Below are 7,635 nucleotides of genomic sequence, written 5' to 3'. Positions count from 1 at the left end.
GAGATGCAGTTTGTGCAACAAGCTGAATCATGCAGCAGATGCTTGCAAGAAGGCTGAACAAGAGAGACGCGGGATTGAAACGCGAGGCAAGAAGGAGACCGCCAACACAGTGACGCCTAGCGCAACCAGCACTAGTAAGGAGAAGGAAATAGCCAAAGACCACTTTGTCTACATTCGAAAACAACCCTAAAAACAACGTTCGAAGATGTGACTAGAAAGATGGAGTCTACTGTTGTTGCTAAAAAGGTGGAGGCCTTGATAGGACTACCAACATTAAGGAAAACGGCTATTGTTCAACAAGCACAGTCAGTGACCAAACTCAAGAACTACTAGAAGCAATCAGTCAATTTATCGATGTAATCCAAGGACTCGGCAGCTTCCAGGTAAACATACCATTCGACTGCAGAAAAATGCTCAACCAACCATACAACCGGCTCCAAGAGTCCCCTTCAAGTACAAGCAACGACCGAAGGCACCGCTGGAGGAAAAGGTAGACGAAAAAAATCTTGCTATGGTAACAGAAGCTACAGCATGGGCCAGCCCCATTGTACTAGTAAACAAGCCGGGAACAGACAAGCTACGCATCTGCATGAATCCGGGTGCTCTAAACAATGCGATTCAACGAGAACATTATCAAATTAAGACACCAGAAGAGATATTTGCATATTTAGCCGGCTGTGAGTACTTCAGTACAATTGAATGCTACCTCTAGTTTTTTTACAAGTGGCATTGGAGAAAAAAGCAGCTACTCGACATGACATGACAGAAAAAGACGGGATACTATTCAATGGCAGTCAAGCAGTGGTACCAACTGCCCTACGCCTATCAGTACTGGAAAGCATACATGATGGTCATTTTGGGATAGTGAAATGCTTAGAACAAGCCAAGAACTCAGTATATTAGCCAGGGTACGTGCACGACATTGCACTCGGCCTATTAGCCAGGGTACGTGCACGACATTGAGGACAAAGTAGTAAACTGCAGTAGATGCCAGGAAGGCCGAAACGAGAATCCCAGGGTGCCTTATACACCTCACCCGATCCCACGTTATCCTTACCAGAAGGTTGGAATGGACATGTTTGAGCTGGAAGGAATACCGTATCTACTGTCAGTTGATTACTACAGTAAATGGATCACCGTTATCAAACTTGACTACACCAGATCTGGTGATATTATAAAGGACGTGGACGAACAATAGACCTTTTCACAGGGCGTGGCACTATCGACGTCATCGCCTACCGCGCGCCGATCTGGTTCGCTTTTGATGCATTGGCGTTTGTTAACCGCGTGAGTCTAGAGCCAAAGCAACAATTATTCTTTTCGAACTTTAACCGGTGCGTATAGCGATGCATCGAATCAGGTGAGGCCTTATTAGGACTCGGCTCTTGTGTGTTTTGCAGTGATAAAGAACCTCTTTCTGATTTCCTTCGTGACTCTACCGCGTCATTTTGAGTGATGATTTAACATTGAGACTTGACAGACGTCAAATGCGGGTACAAACGTGCGTACGTAATATAAGATGCGTGTTCTGTGTTGTACACACTTACCAAATGGTTTGGTTTGTACCTCCTGAATACTTCCTAGAACGTGCGGCGTTTAGGGAATGAAATGACCTTAGGTAGCAAGTAGATAAAGTTCTGTTAATTGATACAATTAATTAATGTTGTAGTAATTTAACTGAGTATTACTATTAAAAATGGTGTACACAATGAAAATGAAATTGAACAGCAAGTTGTAGTGTATCCTGGAGCATTACACACAAAAGTACAGAATGAGAACAAGAGCCAATATATACTGATCTTTACAAACTAAAATTGATATCAATGACACTAATTACTACTAATTTACTGTACAAAAATTAAATCTAGGAATCTGGTTGGCTTGAAATATGGTATGAAGGTGTAATTGCAATGCACACTGACTCGTGGCAGCATTCTCTATACAAGAGGTGGATGCAAATTTTTTAGATATGAACAAACAGTAAATACCTTATATAAAAGATCCATGCTTGAACTAAATGTTATTTATACATTGCAAAATGCTATGCTTCGTTATCCGTCTGATCACCCTCTATGTCGATTCTAAGAGAAGCCACTTGCCGGCATTTAATGAATGACTTGCTCCTCAGTAAACAGACCTCTTCCTTTTAGAAAAGGAGGTAGCACAAGAGATGCCCAACGTCCATGAGAATGTCAGCAATAACAAACCCTTTGTTTGCCATGACTTGATCTCCAGGCACAAATTTATTGAGAAACCAGACTGCTTGGTAAGTCCCTGTCTGTTATGGCACCAGTAAATAGTCGTGACACAAGCATAACATGACCACAAGGCGATATTGCAACCAATGCTTTCACAGTGTGGTGGTGTTTGTATCTGGAAAAGGAAGCTGATTGCAAACCTCTATCTGAATGACGTTCTGTAAATAGTTCTGTTGCATCAGTGACGCAGGTCTTTTTTAGGAAAGTATCTCTAAATGACTGTGGTAGACTTCGATGTAGAGTATCCCTTGACAACCACCAGTCAAAGTCATTCAAATGGCAATAAAGTTTATCCATGTGACAAAAATTTCCATGTGAAACTTCAAATATTTCCCTTTTGCAGATACATTGGTACATCCAGGAACACAGCAAATAACCATGATGGCACGTTAACTACACACTCCAAAAGGTAAAACACAGTACAGCAACACTGAGTGACTGGTTCATTTATATGACAGCCACGTACAGCTGAGGACATTATATCAAGATGAAATATTAATTAATCAAGCATTCTCTTCTTACCTCTCAGTACCACCAGACTTGTCTAAAGACTTCCTCTTCACGTCAGTCATTTCCTAAACGCCGCACTTTCTAGGAAGTATTCAGGAGGTAAAAACCAAACTATTTGGTAAGTGCGTACCACACAGAACACGCATCATAGATTACGTACGCACGTTTGTACCCGCATTTGACGTCTGTCATGTCTCAATGTTAAATCATCACTCAAAATGACGCGGTAGAGTCACGAAAGAGATCAGCAAGAGGTAGTTCATCACTGCCAAACACGCAAAACACACAAAAGCCGAGTCCTAATGAGGCCTCACCTGATTCGATGCATCGCTATACGCACCGGTTAAAGTTCGGAAAGAAAAATTGTTGATTTGGCTCTAGACTCACGCGGTTAACAAACGCCAATGCATCAAAAGCGAACCAGATCGGCGCGCGGTAGGCGATGACCTTGTTAGTGCCACGCCCTGTGAAAAGGTCTATTTGCCAACTTCGGGGTTCCGGAAGATGTCATGTCCGACAGTGGGCCACAGTTCGCATGCGCAGACTTTCGACCTCTGGCCAATACATTAGGTTTTAAGCATGTAACATCAAGCCCAGGGTACCCATCAAGCAATGGTCAAGCTGAGCGAATTAGACAAACGGCAAAGAAAACAATGGCAAAGATGTTTGCTGACGGCCGTTCTCTACTGAGAGCACTCAGAACCACTCCAATTGGAGACGGGCTACCATCACCAGCAGAGCTGCTGCAAAGCAGACAATTACACACCCAACTTGCCGTCAACAGAAAGACACTAGAGCCTCATCTATGGCAACAGCAAGTAGTCAGAGACAAACTGGCAAAGCAACAGGGGGGACATGCGTTTCACGACAGATCCAATACAGCAGTACCCCACTGATTTCAGGAGAAAACCTCCAAATTCGAATATCATCACAACTAACTACACAACAGTGTGATTGCCCATCAATTATAATTAATCTATTAATAGCCTTTGTCTTGTGTATAGCTAAGAGTTTTACAAACTGTCAGTCAACCTTGACAAACATGGCCACAATCTCCATCAGTGCATCTAATGTGATGAATACAAGTTTGTAAGCTCACTAGGCTATCAGCAGTTGTTGAGCTGTTCATAGTGCATGCAGCCGTGAATTAATAATTTAGGATTCTTTTAGTATGTTTGAACCATAGTGAACAATTGGTGTGATTTGAAATGTCTGCAAAAGTCAAGTTAGACAGTACGTTTTTCTTATGTTTGTTTCAAGAATCAACAAATCATTAATTAATTAAATTTCTCAAGTACACATAAACCAAGTTTTAGTAGCAAAACGAATAAGCATGCTTTGACCTCACTTCCAACTTGCTAGGAGTAACGCGCGCTAGTGATTTCAGTACAAATAAAAGTTTTGTCCTTGTGTCCAAAGTGGTGTTTCTTGCCACAGCAAATGCCATCATGGCAAGCACTGCAAGAATGAAACATCTCCAAAACCATGTGCAACAACCAAACAAAACCAAGGACATCAATCTGTATCTGTAACATCTGCATCCTTTGAAGCTCTATCAGATACTACAACTTCTGTCTCCACTACAACACCTGGACTTACTCCAACATATCTCTCCAACACAACATTTGTGTCTACGTTTACCACAGCTGTCTGCACAACGACAACCCAATCTAATGTATGTACATTAGTTCAATCAAGTCAACCAACGACATCACTTGTCCTTGATCCTAGAGACACTCAACCCAGAACTTCATCCTTCTTCAACACCAGGACCCAGAAAACTACATCATTTGTCTCCTCTATAACACAGCAAAACACATCACCTCTTCTAAAAAAACTCCAGCAACCAAGTAAAGGATCTTTGTCAATGCAGGCAATAATATCATCATTCTTTAAAAGACTCATCACAATTCCACCAACTTTTTCGTCTAGTGCTCTAACAAACACTACAACGTCCCCACATACAGTTACCGTCTCTTTATCTTCTCTAGAAAGGACATCGTCTACTGGCCAAGCAGAAACTGAGCAACGTGCAGGCAACAATGGTCTAGCCCATTCGCGAACGGTCTAGATTCGCAAACGGTCTGGCTTGTGTTCCCATACTGTCTGACAGTTCGCGAATCGTCTAGCCCGTATAAGAATTCGTAAATGGTCTAGCCCGTTCGCGAACGGTCTGGATTCGCATTTGGTCCGTATTATGTATCGCTACGCTACGCGTGCACTATTAACAGCAACTCCATAGACACATACACAAACACACGCTTTCTAGTACGCAAATATATTGTCGTTGACGTTTCGTCAGTACACTAGATTACTTACCTACTTTCAGTAGTTCCAAAATAATACGGCAAATCGCTCTTACATATTGCGCTACGTTCCAAGTCCCGTATCTGACGAAGTCCCGTAATCGGTACCACAGGTCCCGTATTCCATGCCATTGGCTCCCGTATACGGTACCGTCTAATTGACAGCTTATTATCGATGACCCATAACAATTAAACTTTTCCAAGCCTTGGCTGACGGACTGGGAAGTGGCGTGCAAAGCTAGATTGCTACCGCCCGAAGGGCGGGTAGGGAATGTGACGTGCACTTACCGGCCACTGTGCTGTACACTATTCTAGTTTACGCGCCCGCTGCAGTCGGTGCGTCTTCTTCGCTGTATAACGTGTAGCGTAGGTAGTGCATGGGATGCTATGAGACAGAACACTGACTCGAATGAATATGTGCGTGGTGTGGTGTGGTGTGTGCGTGCGTGCGTGTGTGTGTGTATGTGTGTGTGCGTGCGTGCGTGCGTGCGTGTTTTTGTGCGTGCATGTGCGTGTGCATGTGCGCGTGTGTGTAGATTTTGTCTTTAGAGTAACACGTCCATAGACCCGCCTTACAGTAAGATTGTGAGATGCCAAATAATGGACGACTGGTGAACGATGATTTACGTTTTGTTCGCCTAGGTAGCTACTATCTAGGTGCTAGCGCAATTCCTACCGCCGCCAATAGGACGGGTGAGTGCTAGTTAGCTAGTAATCATGTTATTTTACCCACTGCGCCAGATCGACGAAAAGTATTCCGTTCAGCGATCGCACTTGGAAAAGACGTGGTCACATCACGTGCTATAGAGAGTCCGTCCTTCACTCCTACAGATTCGTTTAAGGACTTCATTCTAATTAATTATTTAATATTAATTAATATTAATTAATATATATACCAGATTATCAATTTCAGAAACATAAATACAGTGTTAACCCAAAGGCTCCTGTAAGTCTCTAAATGTAGAAACAACGTCTGAAATATAGTTTTCTTGAGACACACATCTTTGTCATTCTTCTAGTGCAAACTTTTGAATGACTGCATACAGTTTGGCCCTATTATGGCCCTATTAGTAATGAAGTAGCTCAACATAGCTAAACAAAAATCTCCATCATGAAACTTTACAGTATATGAATTTCTTCTAATTAGACTTCTGGGTAGCTCGACCGTGCACCGTGATACAATCCACATATACCTTTCTATGTATAGTGACAAGACTTCTGCCATCAATTGGGTAATTCTCCTCACTTTTAAGTAGCTTGTTGATAGCAACGATGCACTTGTTATCAAGAACGGCTCCTTTTGGATGACCACCAAAATTACTGTAAAATTTCCAGCAGTGCTATAGAAACCTAAAATAATAAAGATTGAGAATGTCAACTTCATCAATGTCAAATTAAGTGACTGTACTAAAAAAGGCCGTATTTTTTAATCAAATGCTACAGCTTCAGGTAAAAGCACATCCTCTTCTACAGAAGAAACAATTGTGGAATCGACTGCACCAATGATACTGCAGTTGCAATCTTTGCAATACAACTGATATTATGACATTATCAACAAGTCCAAATAGTTGTCCTCAAGTACCAATAATTCTCACCTGATTAGACACAAATCTTGTCCCATGAACAAATGTTTTTAGTACTCCTTTTAAATTTTCAAAAAAGAAACAAGAATAGGCCCCTATAATGGTTCAGATCTCTCAACAAACTCTGAAAGATGCTGCAAGATATGCATCTTCATAGTGCAAGATGTTGTACCTATACACGCATACATTGTTTGTTAAAGGATCCTATGACAGCCAACCAAAGTTAGCACGCATTACAAACTTAGTGTTTGGATATACCATTACTTTCACTATACGTAAGTAATCACATAAATACACATATTACAGTTACTGTACAAGGTGTGTACAGTGTACCTACAGTAGAAGCTGCCACCTAATACAACACCATTGTAGAAGGTCAATAGATGGTCCAGCCATTTAATTTTCTACATTTCAATTTTCGAGTTTTAATTTTTCAAATTTCAATTTTTTGTTAATATTTATAAATTTTTATTTTTATTTTTTACTTGCATACTAATCTAAAAATTTGCGTTTATTAAATTTTTACTTTTAATTTTAAATTTTCTATTTTTTATTTTCATTTTAATTTTTTTAAATGTTTTTTTATATTTTGATGTTTGATTCTTGTGATCTTTAGATTTTAATATTTTTATAGTTTGATTTTTTAGGCACCTATGTGCTCAAAACTAGAAACTTGAACGCGCAGTTCGCTTTCTATTTCTAACATGAATAGAAAATAGAAAATTGAAATGACCGAAGACACTAGACACAGCGGGAGTCTTAGCAGGGCTTCCATTCGTACGTGTGTCTCAGGAGATCACATTTCCAACACACAACCGTGTGTTTGTTTTTACTTTACTTTCCATCACGTGCCAAAACCACGTTGGCAGCTCTTGACAACTCCGCTCTGACACACAACGTTGTGCCAGTGAATACCGCAGTCCCTAGATGTGTAGGTACGTGCATAGTATACAACACGCTACCTTTACCGTAAATGAA

The 7,635-nt window shown here is 41.0% G+C and overlaps 1 long non-coding RNA gene across 1 annotated transcript; it reads right to left on the bottom strand.

The window, feature by feature from the left end:
• Positions 1 to 4,287: 4,287 nt before the first annotated feature.
• On the bottom strand, positions 4,288 to 5,125 carry LOC134177818 (uncharacterized). Its single transcript, XR_009969551.1, has 2 exons — positions 5,088 to 5,125; positions 4,288 to 4,567 (listed from the first exon to the last, which is right to left on the bottom strand). It is a non-coding gene; the product is annotated as an uncharacterized LOC134177818 (long non-coding RNA).
• Between the last annotated feature and the right edge of the window lie 2,510 nt (positions 5,126 to 7,635).

This window comes from Corticium candelabrum, chromosome 3 (assembly GCF_963422355.1).
Source record: "Corticium candelabrum chromosome 3, ooCorCand1.1, whole genome shotgun sequence".
In the NCBI taxonomy this organism is placed as follows: domain Eukaryota; kingdom Metazoa; phylum Porifera; class Homoscleromorpha; order Homosclerophorida; family Plakinidae; genus Corticium; species Corticium candelabrum.
The sequence above is the reverse complement of the archived record's forward strand: the minus strand, read 5'-3'. Positions and strand labels throughout refer to the sequence as shown.